Source organism: Macaca mulatta, chromosome 15, assembly GCF_049350105.2.
Source record: "Macaca mulatta isolate MMU2019108-1 chromosome 15, T2T-MMU8v2.0, whole genome shotgun sequence".
Taxonomy (NCBI): Eukaryota; Metazoa; Chordata; class Mammalia; order Primates; family Cercopithecidae; genus Macaca; species Macaca mulatta.
The window spans coordinates 9,896,736-9,908,912 of NC_133420.1; the positions used below are offsets into that span (position 1 = coordinate 9,896,736).

Consider the following 12,177-nt stretch of genomic DNA (forward strand, 5'->3'; position numbering starts at 1 on the left):
CAGGCCGGCAGGCGTCTACTGCAGCAGCCCGGGGTTTCCGCAAGGGGGCGGGGTGTTGGTTTTCCTCCTTGAATTTGGGTGGGGAGGGTGTCCTGGGGTGCTGTGTCTACACTTGTGTTGCTCTGAGGTCAAGTTGTGGCCCCGAGTCCCTGTCCCTCTGCCAAAGTGAGGGTTTTCCCATTTTCAGGTCAGATTTCCCTTGGGTCCGGGTCTCTAGGAGTGGGACACATTCGAAGGGGGCGTGAACACGGTGGACGCGCGTGGGCCTCTTCCTCTCCCCTCAGCTCCTGGGTTGTGTGTGAAGAGCTGCCCAGCGGAATCACCCTCCTGCCTGGTGTTTCATTCACCAGAAATCGTTCTCACTGTGGACTCATGAGTCAAATGTAATTCACGAATGAAACGTGCTGTTGCTGGATGCCACACACAGCATCAGGGGCTTAGTTGGGGATTATATGATCTTACCCTACACCTTAAAAGTAAAGACTGTAGTTGTCAGGCCTCTGAACCCAAGCCAAGCCATCGCGTCCCCTGTGACTTGCACGTATATACGCCCAGATGGCCTGAAGTAACTGAAGAATCACAAAAGTGCAAATGCCCTGCCTGGACTTCACTGATAACATTCTACCAGAAATAAGTGAAAATGGCCGGTCCTTGCCTGAAGCGATGATTTTTTTTTTTTTTTTTTTTTTTTTTTTTGGTGAAATTCCTTTTCCTGGCTCATCCTGGCTCAAAAAGCTCCCCCGCTGAGCACCTTGTGAATCCCACTCCTGCCCGCCAGAGAACAACCCCTCTCTGACTGTAATTTTCCTTTACCTATCCAAATCCTATAACACGGTCCCACACTTACCTCCCTTCCCTGACTCTCTTTGGACTCAGCCCGCCTGCACCCAGGTGAAATAAACAGCCATGTTGCGCTCACAAAGCCTGTTTGATGTTCTCTTCACACTGGCGTGCATGACAATAGTTAAGGGGATACTGAACTGTTTGGCAGCTCCAAGAACTTTTTTAGTTTGTGTCAGGACATTTTAGGCAGAAGGAAAAGCTTGCTTAGAGAATCTTACAGAAATGTTTGGTGCAGTGCCATTAACTCGTGGAATAAATGTGTAACTTTCCGTGGAGGCCCTCTGGGAAGAGCTTCACTTTGAGTGCACCCTGGTCTGCTCGCTACAAGAATCGGCCGTGTCACCCCGCTTTCCGTGGGTCTGCAGGTGTGCGTGGTCCATTGCCCTGCACTGTGGCCATGGAAGGGAAGATGATCTGGAATGTTGGCGACAGTTATCAGTGTGTGTTGATGTGTGCTGCTTTCTACAGGGGAGAACATTTCTGTTTAATAAACATCTCATCAGGATGATGACTGCAAGATATTTGAGTTTCATTCAATAGTGTTTCGGGGTTCCTTCTGTTTTGAATCTGCTTTCTAGCACTAGGCAAGTGAAGACATGGAAAGTACAAACCCATCGAACTTGTAGAGACATGGTGTTGTGTAGAAGCAGACTGTAGCCTCTGGCTCTGTTTAAAGATTGTAGTAAACCTCTTACCTGGCATGGTCAGGGTGTAAGTTATCTTGTTTAATCGAAATGTGTATGAGTCAAAGCTGGCGCCTGCATTGTTGATGAAATACCAGATTTTAAGGGAACATGTCAATGTGCCGTAAGATACCAACAAAGTTCCTCACTGAGGTTCGGTGCGGGTTCGGAGGAGCTGGGCCTTAGGTCACCGGGGTCGTCTCTGGGAGCAGATGCTCAGTGTGGGCATTAGTCACTTAGCCTTTCCAGAGCCGAGGAACAGCTCTCTGTGGTGGTTTTTGGAACCTGCATTTTGAGTCAGTTTGTCCCACTTGACTCGAAGTTGCCGCGCAGTTTCAGACCTTTGCCTCCACCGAGTGCTCGTTTTCTTGTCCTCTGATAACTGCCTCGGTTGCCCCAGCCTGACATTTGAGCCTCGTCGTTCATGGACACAGGCTCCGTGGTGGGGCAAAGGCCGCGACTCCGGCTTGCACAGTTCCGTGCCTCTCACCATGGTTTATCACATCACTCCCAGGATCTCCCGTTTAGAGGAAGAGTGTCCCTTTCCTGCAGGCCCTGTGTGGTGTGGAAACCACCCCTACCTACCTTTCTCCCGTTTGAACTGTACCGTGAAGCTATTTCTGTCCTAGTCAACCGTCAGAATTTAAGGAACAGTAATTTATGTAACTTATTACATGCTTCTCAGCAGTTCTTTATGAATTTCATTCTATTGTGAAATTATTGCAGTTTTCATGGCTATGCTGGTCTCAGGTTGTGGCCCTTGAAATGAATTGCCTTCCCCATTGTGTGTTAAGGTTGTGCCTGGGAGCGGTTGAGGCCTCACCTCTGCTTGGGGAGGCGGCTTTGCTCTCCTGACAAGAGAAAGAATCTTTTTTAGAACATTTCTAATGTGGTTTTTGCTTCCAGACAGAATTACTTTTTTCACAGAGACAACCACTCAAGTCATAAATTATGCTCAGGATGGACACACGGGTCAGCTGACAGAGTGGAGTCCAGAACAGATCCAAAGACGCAAAAGCAGTTCAGTGGAATTTGAGTCTTTTCAACAAATGGTGCTGGAATTATGGGACAGCCGTATGAAAAGAGTGAAAACAGGGAGAAATTCCTGTATGAAAATTAAGGTGGACCATAGCCCTGAATGTAAAATGCCAAACTACAAAACCTGTAGAAGAAACGGAAATTGTCGAGACCTAGGGTGAGAGCTCTTAGCCATACCATGATCCATAATCAAGGAAGAAAACAAGTAGGTAAGACTCATCAAAATTAAACTTCTAATATAAAAGACACCTCTAGGGAATTGAAGAGACACGTTTTTGATAGATGGGGAGAAGATGTCTATGAACCGTGCAGCCGGCAAAGGACTCATATCCAGAATGCACAGGACTCCCACGGCTCATGACAGAGAACAAACCACCTGACTTAAAAGCGGAAGAGACCTGAACAGATGCTTCACTGAGAAGGACGGGAGGATGGCCCGAAAGCATCTGAAATGATCTTCAGCGTGACTGGTTGCACCGAGATGTGCACCGAAGCCGCAGTGAATTTGTTCACACCCCTGCTGGAGCGCCTGACTAAGGTCTTCCCACAGCCCCAGGTGCTGGTGAGGACAGGAAGTTGGGACTCCTGTGCGATGCTGGGGTTCAGCATGGTGCAGACAGCTTGGTGGTTTCTTACAAAACTGAACTCACACAAACGTGGGTCCGGGTGACCGCACTCCTGAGTATTTACCCTAGAGAAACAGAAGCTGATATTTAAGAAAAACTGTGCCCAGATGTTAATAACGCTGTCTATAGTTGCCCAAAACAGGTTACAATGTGCCACAGCCATACGTGGAATAATAAACACCCAGCAGCCCCTAGGCCTGGCTGTTGATCACAGGACACCCTGGCTGCACCTCCAAGCACGATGCCCAGGAAATCATGATTTTGCGAGTGTTTTGCCACAACACTCGCAAAAGACAGACCCGGGGGATGGGAGAACACAGGGTGGTTGCTGGGAATGGGAGGGTATGCTTATGAGGCCTCGTGAGTGGGTTTGGGGCTGTTGGACTGTTCTGCTTGTGTGATGATGATTATGGGAATATTTGTGCCGAAATTCACAGAACTGAACACTGTCCACTTTACTGTAATTTTTAAAAAGTGGTAATATGCTCATTTTCAGTACTTATTTTAATGGAAGATGGAGTTTGCAGATGATTTGTTAGGGCAAGCCTGTCTCAATAGTTGGTAGACGATTCGTTAGGGGCCTGTCGCAGGGCCCTTGGGTTGGGTTGGGTTCGTTTCGGTTCGGTTCGGTTCGGTTCGGTTCAGTTGGAAAAGCCTTCCCTGTTGCGGGCAGTAGCACGGGGCATGGAAACGATATCAGCAAGGAAACACGTAGAATCCTTTGAGGAATCATGTGTATTTCTAACTTGCTATAAGTTAGAATTGGAAATTGTAACGGTTTTGTTTCCTAGAGTCTTGGTAGAATAGGGAAGACAGTGTAATAAAAGCTAATTTTGAAATGAAGAATTTTAAAGATTTCAACAGCAATAGCTCTAGGAAGTCACCCTGGAAATGTTTTTAAAGATGTTCAGTAGCAGTAGCTCTAGGAAGAGTCACCCTGGAGTTGCTTCTTGAGCATTGGTTTCCTGGCTGTATCTTCCGACTTTCATTTTTGAGTTTTGCTGTGAGTTGGGGATGTGTGGGAATAGCCATCCCCAGGTGTTGGGTAGGAGTGGCCCTGCAGGGGGTTGCATGTGCCCTGAGGCCTGAGGCACTGTTTCCACCTAGCTTGGAACATGGGGACTCTTGTCAGTGGCTGGAGTAAGAGTACCATCCTGGCAGGCTGGGGGAGCCCTGGGGTGGTCTGGGCACTGTCCTCCCTGCCTGCCGGACGGCAGCTGGAGGAGCTCGAAGGCTGCCTGCCTCGTGGCTGTCAGCGCAGCAGCTCCTCCTGGCCCTGAAGCAAGCTTTGGGTCCATGAGTCTCTGTGCCGGCACTTGTCTCCTGGGACCTCCGCCACTGTCCTGAGGGCCCTGGTGCCATTTTCTCGGTAGGACCAAAGCCTCAGGCAGCTACGACCCCAGATTCGGTTGCTTTCCCTGCCGTCTCTTTCCAGCACGAGTGCTCACCTCACTCAATGTAGAGCCTCAGGTTCCCTCAAGATCCCCAGAGATGGAATCTCCCAATTTTACAAGATAGTTGGTGACAAGATATGAGTGGCACTGATTTAACTCAGCTTCCAGAGTTTAAGTTCCCAAGACACAGTCCTGCTCCTTCCTGGGCCTCATCCTGTGTGGCTGGTGTGGATGCGGGGTTTCCGGAGGGTGGGGCTGAGCCAGGTCAGCAGCAGGGGGATGACTCATTATTGATCGCTCAATGCCTTGAGGGTAACTAGGATTAATGACCTTTATAGGGCTGTAGGCTTGGGGTATGTGTGTGTGTGTATATATATATATATTTAAACAAGGTGGACACGGTTGTCACTGCATTTTTCTGACATGAAACGTGGAGAGCAGAGGGTTTAGGAAACTCCTGAAGCCACACTGTCAGTGGGACCTGGGCGGTCTGGCCTTAGATCCTGCACTGTTTGCCCCTCGCCACGCTGTCAGCAGACCCGGGTGGTCTGGCCTTAGAACTCATGCTGGTTGCCCCTCCCTGCCACATTATGGGGTTTTTCCTGTCTCTGGGCAGCATTTGATAGCTTGTGAAACAAGAGCAAGACTTACTATGAGTGGATATGCCGTTATCTGAGATCCAGAACGTTTCCTGGACCTGGCGTTGCCGATGTCACGTAAGGGGAGGTGAAAACATTTTCATTGTGGTCACTGGGGCTCCTGAAATGGTGTTTTTCCCAGTGAAAATTGACTCATAAAAATCTGTTAACACTATGTGAACAGGAAGAAGTGTGTTGGGCTCTAGTTAAATGTCTCAGAGCCACAGAAGTAAATGAGGGCACCTTCCGAGCACAGCCTCCCAGAGGAGGCCAAGGACTTTTGCCTGGAGGGTTTGCCATGAAGCAGGACTCGGGTAGGGCTGGTCTGCCTGGAGAGGCCTCTGCCATGATGTAGGTTAGTTGAAGTAGTTGAGGGGTGCTGGCGTGAAGTCGGTGGTCCCCGAGGAAGCCCCTAGCAAGGCCGGTTTCCGTGGGATGGAAAACTGCCGATCAGTGGCTGTAATCCTGGTTTCACGGGTCTGACGTACAATCCTGCACTTGGATACCTGGATCCCAGCCAGGTCAGATGGACCTGAAAGGACATTTGGACTGTGACGGCTGCACTCATTCTCAGTATCTGTAGGGTCTCCTATGTATGTGTGTGTTTCTATTTTCTTTCAGCACAATTTCTCTCTCCCAGTGAAGTCGCGAGAAACAGAAGGAAACATGGAATGAAGATGTGATTGAGGAAAGTGGGGTGTGGTCTTCGACCTTATTTTGCTTTTGTTGGTGCTCAAGAACTCCACCTGACCTCAGAGCTGAGCGTTTCTGCCAGGAGGTCCTGCCTTTTATCCTACCCCGATGGCTGTTGAGACACTCCAAGAAGCTTCGTTAACAAGTTGCCTTTTCCTTTTACAGCAGTTGGATATATTTGCAGCAAAACAAAGGAATAACCCCCCAATATGGTGATGAAATGCATTTAAGTATAGATAACATTCAGTCTTGAAGGGCCTGGGATTTTAATCATCTTTGGGTCATGTAATTAGTGGTGTTGGTGATTAAAATCTCCTGACAGCTTTGTTCTGCCACGTCCCTCAGTTTTGAATGATGATCTTCCTGGTTGTACCTTGGAGGGTCGTTTGTGTCAGTAGAGAGCAGAGTGGTGGTTCCCAGAGGCTGGGAAAGGACAGAGGTGAGGCCCCTGAAGGACGCTGGTCTTCCTGGTTTAGGGGTTTGGGGCTCAGCCACCTTCCTGTGTCCGTGTAAATTATACCCAGGATCATTTTCACTTGCCCCACTTTAGTTGAGCATTGGAGCTTCAGGATGTGCGTGCCCACGTCACCTGGGCTGTGATCCTGGAGTTGGGTGAGACATTCCTGGATTTATAGAATTACTCTGAGATTATTGAAAACAGAAGCACTTGAGGCATTCGTAATGCTATTTCCTGAACATAACTTATGTTCAGTTCTTCAGAAACTTTTATCTGAGGAAGCATCTATAATTTTTGTTTTGTGCCACTCAGTGCTAGAAAGAATTGTGCAACACTCAAGTGAGTGGCATTATTCTTCTCCCTCCACCATGCAAGCAAGATTAAAGGTACCTCTGGCTCCCCGCAGTCTTCTCACCTGCAGGGTGCCTGGCGTGGCAGTGTGCTGCCTTCTGTCTTCTTTCTGGGGAGAATCAGTCGTGTTTGTGTGTGCTGCTCAGCTCAGCTTGGTGCGGTTGTGTGGGTGAGGAGCTTGGTTGCTAGGTGACCCTCCCAGGCCTGCCTCCCACCTCCCTAGGCCTTGTTCTAAACTGACAGATAACCAGTGTGTTTTGGAAGAGGACAGCAGCAGGGCAGGAGAGAGTTTGTTCACAGTTTCTCCTCGCACTGATGTTTGAGCCTTCATCCAGCCTGGGCGCTTCTACAGAGCTGCCTTTGTGTGTTGCAAACCACTTCCTCCCAGTAACCGTGCTTTCAGAGGTTTGGAAATGTGAGTTAACTCATCTTCAATTTAAAGCATACTATTAAATTTTAGTGTTGAAATTGATGTATTTTATGGCCTTTATTTGATTTCTCTTGATTTTTTCCCCCATATGAGACATGGCATCTTAAGGGAGACAGCCTGGTGTTGGCCCTGTTTCCTAAGGATGGAAGTGAATTCTGAAAGCCCTTTATGTAGGCAGCAAAATAATCAGGGAATCGTTATTATAGCTATGTCTGTCCATGTAAAGCGAGCACGACTCATAAGCAGAAAAAAGTGCAGCCCGGGGGGCAAGGTGAGCCCTAATGCTGCCTGTGCCTCACCTCCCTGCCATGAGGAACGAAAGTGCAAGCGCAGGTAGTTGAGTTAGCCTCCAAGCCCAGCCTGTGCCCCCCTCACATCCCTCTGCTTCTGCAGGGGCACAGGCCGTGCTGCCACCCCTCGCTCAGTGCCACGGCTGATGCGTCAGGAACAGGGGTTACTGTCCGCCCCTTGTTCAGTGCCAGGGATGATCTGTCAGGATCCCTCGTGCTCATCTGGTCCTCATGTCTTCATCACCAGCCTCCTGCTGGTAACGGGCTTATTACCTTGGTATGGGTAATAACATACCCATACCAACGTATGTAATAACAGACCCATACCAAGGTGTTGTGGGGCGGTGCTCAGTCCTCCGAGGGAGGGAATTGGCTCTTACCCGATTCATATTCAACAGGACCGGGGAATGTGTTCTTGTTCCATGTCCTGGTTGCCAGGAAGTCCTTGCCCTGGACCCTGTAATGCCCGGGGTCTTCCTGAGAAACGCTGGTGGCCACTGGAGCACAGCCCGGCCCCCTCCAGTTTCTCTGCTTTGTAACTGCTCTTGTGTTTAGCAGGTCTTCCAGGACTTAGACGCTGCTTGGTGTGAGCCAGGTTTTGTGTGGAAAGAGGACAGATCCGAGCCGGCAACCAACCAGCCCAGAACCATCTTTTATGCTTCCAGATTCTGTGGCCAAAAACTTACCCGTGGACATTGAGGGTGGTGCATTTCTGCTCCAAGACGTGTGTGGACTCAGCTGGAGGGATAGAAAGGACGTGGAGCCTCTTCCCTCCTGGCCTGGGCTTGGACCTGCTGTGTAGCCTCTCAGTGACACCAGGGCCCCCTTGTGTCACAGCGGCCTCGGGTTGCTGGCACTGCCCCAGGATGTCCCAGGCTTCATGACGTCCAGGCTCCCCTGGCATGGCGGCCTCAGGTGGGTGGCACTGCTCTGACGGACGTCCCAGGCTTCATGATGGTAGGGCCTCCTTGTGCCATGGCGGCCTCGGGATGGTGGCACTACCCCAGGGTGTCCAAGGCTCCAAGGCAAGTGTTCCGTCCAGTGAAGGGAAGTTGTACTGTAAGGTCTAGTCTTGGAAGATGCCTGGGGTCCTATCCTTCAGAGTGGTCCTACACTCACCACAAATCAAGCCAGGGGAGGCCCTGCCAGAATTTGCAGCTGTGTTTCAGGTCGTCCCACAAGACCTCTTTTATTTTGGGTTAGTCAGGTATATAATTCTTTTTCTCTTTGGTTATTTTAGAGACAGGCAAAAAACAAAAAAAAAACCTTTTTGTTGCCCAGGCAGTGGTGTGAGCACTGCTTACTACAGCCTCAACCTCCCAGGCTCAAGCGATCCTCCTGCCTCAGTCTCCTGAGTAGCCAGGACCCACAGGCACATGTTCCACGTGTCCCCATGCCTGACTTGTTTTTGTATTTTTTGTAGAGATGGAGTTTTGCAATGTTGCCCAGGCTGGACTCGAACTCCTGGACTTAAGCAGTCCAGCTGCCTCAGCCTCCCAATGTACTGAGATCACAGGCATGAGCCACCGTGCCTGGCCAAGTGTGTTTCTAATTTCAAAGTTAAGAGGACCCAGAGTCAGTTAATGACGTCTCTACTGGAACATGCTGCTTATAGTACATTAGGAAAAATCATCCAGAACTTGGAAAAGGGGCTGGACAGGCACAGCCCTTCGAGGTTGTCTGATGAACCCCTGGGGTTTTTAACCATCTGGAGGGATGGACCATGTCAGACTCACTGTTGTCGACGGGCTGAAGCCCAGGTTTCATGAGGTTATGTGTCGGCTTGTAGTACTTTCTCTGGCAGAGATGCGAGTGACTTCTGCTCAGTGAGAGGCCAATCTCAGGGACTTCATGGCCTGAGGGATGGCAGCCTGTTTGAGCTGATCGAGCAATCTCGCACTACCCTTATTTTCTGAAACACCTATGAGTGACTTCTCACACGGTCTTTGAAGCGGCTTCATGCCCGCGCTCCTTGGTAATTGGAATGATTTTTTGACCCCTCGTCCCCTTTCTTTGGGGTGTTCCAGTCTCAGTTCTCATGTGTTCTGCTTCTACGGGAATTTCTGAAGCTGCTGAGTGTAGAAAGCACTGAGGAGGCTGTGCTTCCACCCCTGTGAGCCTTCCAGGCATCATCCTCTCCCCTTGGCGAGGTGGTGTCCATGGCACACCGAGGAGGCTGTGCTCCTGTCCCCCGTGAGCTTTCCAGGCGTCCTCATCTCCTCTCCAGGGGGACAGGAGGAACCTTTCAAACCCTTCTTAAACTTGTTTTCATGTCTTTGTTTTAACAGATTTCTTTGCATCGTCTCCCTTATCCAGAAGTGATTGTGAACGCTGAGTTATTCACGGGAGTCAAGAAACCACACACAGCCCAAAGTGACGTTTGTTTCCCTGGAATGATTTGTGTGTGTTCACCTTAAAATGCAACTCAGTAAAACAGGTGTGTTTTGAGGAATGACTTTAAATTACCCAGGTAAAAATGTGACAGGTAAATTTCATTGTCTGTGCGGGTGTCCACAACCCCCTTCTGTGATTGCGTGTGAGTTTGTGACTTGTGGTTATTTTTGAAGAAAGAAAATCTGTGGCTGAGGACTTCAGAGGGTGTGCTGGGATTGTGTAGGGTGGACATCGGGGGCTTCAGTGTGTGGCTTCCTTGAAGAGGTTCAAATTAAGGCTGAGAGTCCCTACTCCAAAATGCTCCGAAACCTGAAACTTTCGGAGCTTCCCCACGACACTTAGGAAATGCTTTTCGGAGCACTTTGGATTTCAGGCGGGGGATGCTCAACTGGAAATTGAAATATTGCAAGACCCTTCTGGCCCCAGGAGCTTGGATAAGGACATGGAGGGGGCCTGTGCCGGGTGTCCCTGCAGTGTGAGGCAGCCTGGGCTCACCGGACTGGTTTTTGTAGGAGCCACAGAAGGGAAAGAGGGTCAAAGTGGCCACGTCTGACTCCTGAGAAGTCTGGACCAGAAGGAGGTGGGCACGGCGGGCAGCAGTTGAGTCCCCAGTGTCCGGGGCTCCTGTCCCTGGTGGAGTTGAGAGCCTCCTCTAGTTGTGGCCTCTCCCCTGTCAGCAGCCACTGAGGCCTGAAGGGAGAGAGGGCTGAGGAGAGGAGGGAAGGATAGGCCTGCTTCTGGAGAGGGCCGGCGTCGGCCTGTGCTAGCCTCGTGTGTTACTCCTGCGTCCAGGGTGCACGGCCATGCCTTGTGGTGTAGTGCTTCCCGGGATGCACAGTACTCTTGTCTGCAGTAACGGCTTTGTCTCCGACCCTTGGAGGCAAGTTACCTTTTTCCCCAGTGAAAAGAGGTAAAAAAATCTTACAGAAATGCATTTGTTCTAATGTCTATTTTCCGATAAGACATGGTCGCTTAGGCTAAATCTTTGGGAGGTCAAGGCAGGAGGATCATTTGAGGCCAAGGCTTTGAAGACCAGCCTGGACAATATAGCAAGACCCCATCTGTATAATAGAAAAATTAGCTGAGTGTGGTGGTGCGTGCCTGTGGTCCCTGCTACTCTGGAGGCTGAGATGGGAAGATCACTTTAAGGCTACAGTGAGCTGCGATTGCTCCACTGTACTCCAATCTTGGCGACAGAGCCAAGACCCAGGCTCAGAAAGAAAAGTAAAAAAAAAAAAAAAAAAAAATCCAGAAATGTCATTTTCTTTTTAAATCATCCCAAAAGAAAAATCGGTTTTTTCTAAGAATGTAAAGGGAAACTGATATGATTGTTTCTCCATTTCAAATATTTACAGTAGTCCGTCCACATCATCTGTCACCTCTCATCTCATTACAGAGCAGCAGGTTTCTTTGAGGTTAGTGGTGTTTCTCTGTGTCGCACCTTGGAGAACAGCCAGCATGAAACCTCTTACCACGATCGTGTGCATTGTTTGTAGTCCCAATTAAAATCCTCTCCAGAGACGCCTGTGCTGCTTATTATAGCAGAACTTTGGTTGTGCTGAAATGTGCATTCAGCTAATGGTTTTAAGTTCATATCTGAGATAATGCTGTATAATTCATGAAGCACATGGGATCAGTAATGATTGAAGATAATTCTGGCTGATGTCATTTAGAGGATATTTTTCACTTGAAGTTAAAACTTCCTTCGCGATAGTCATTTTGGGATTCATTTAACTATGTGCTTTATTTCATAGCTCAAATTTTCATTAGTCATTTCATAACACAGGATTTTGAAAGCAGATTTAGCAAAATCTTTCTAACAAAATGTTTGCTTATGACGTCCCAAGGAACAGCACTCAGAATTGCTGGTAACCGTGGTTATGAGAGAAGTCACTGATGGCTGATGATAGAAGTCACTTGAACGGGAAGGGCTGCTTTGTGAGGCAGATGGGGTTTGAACCCCGACCCTCCTGATACACCAGCCCTGACCCTGGCCTTCTCTCCTCTCCACTGGGAGATGAGAAGGGTGCCAGCATCCACCTCACAGGCCGTCCTGAGTACCCGGGACTAAGGGCTTGTGTTCCTCTGGCAGGCGGCGCAGATGTGGGGGCTTGACGATATACACACTGCAGGCTGCCAGTGTCGGGGTAATCCAGTTGTAGTCATAAAGGTTGAATTTGCTTTGCTCCCCTGCAGACCAGGTGCGGTGCTGCTGTTGTAGCAGGTGTGTGGATCCTCTTGGGTGGTCCTCAGGTGGACAACGAGTCACTGATTCAGATTCCCAGTGTTAGATGTGAGGGGACCATGGACCTCATGTGTTCAGAGGGGAGGAGTAAAAAG

The 12,177-nt window shown here is 49.4% G+C and overlaps 1 long non-coding RNA gene across 2 annotated transcripts in view; it reads left to right on the top strand.

The window, feature by feature from the left end:
* The first annotated feature begins 7,566 nt into the window (after nt 1-7,566).
* LOC114675822 (uncharacterized) overlaps nt 7,567-12,177 on the top strand; it is a 45,966-nt gene continuing 41,355 nt past the window's right edge. Inside the window, exons 1-2 of one of the 2 annotated variants that reach the window (XR_013405067.1) lie at nt 7,567-8,358; nt 9,732-9,880. This is a non-coding gene — a long non-coding RNA (uncharacterized LOC114675822). Of the gene's footprint in view, nt 8,359-9,731; nt 9,890-12,177 lie in introns of those variants that run through there. The other variant, XR_013405066.1, reaches the window with a different exon arrangement.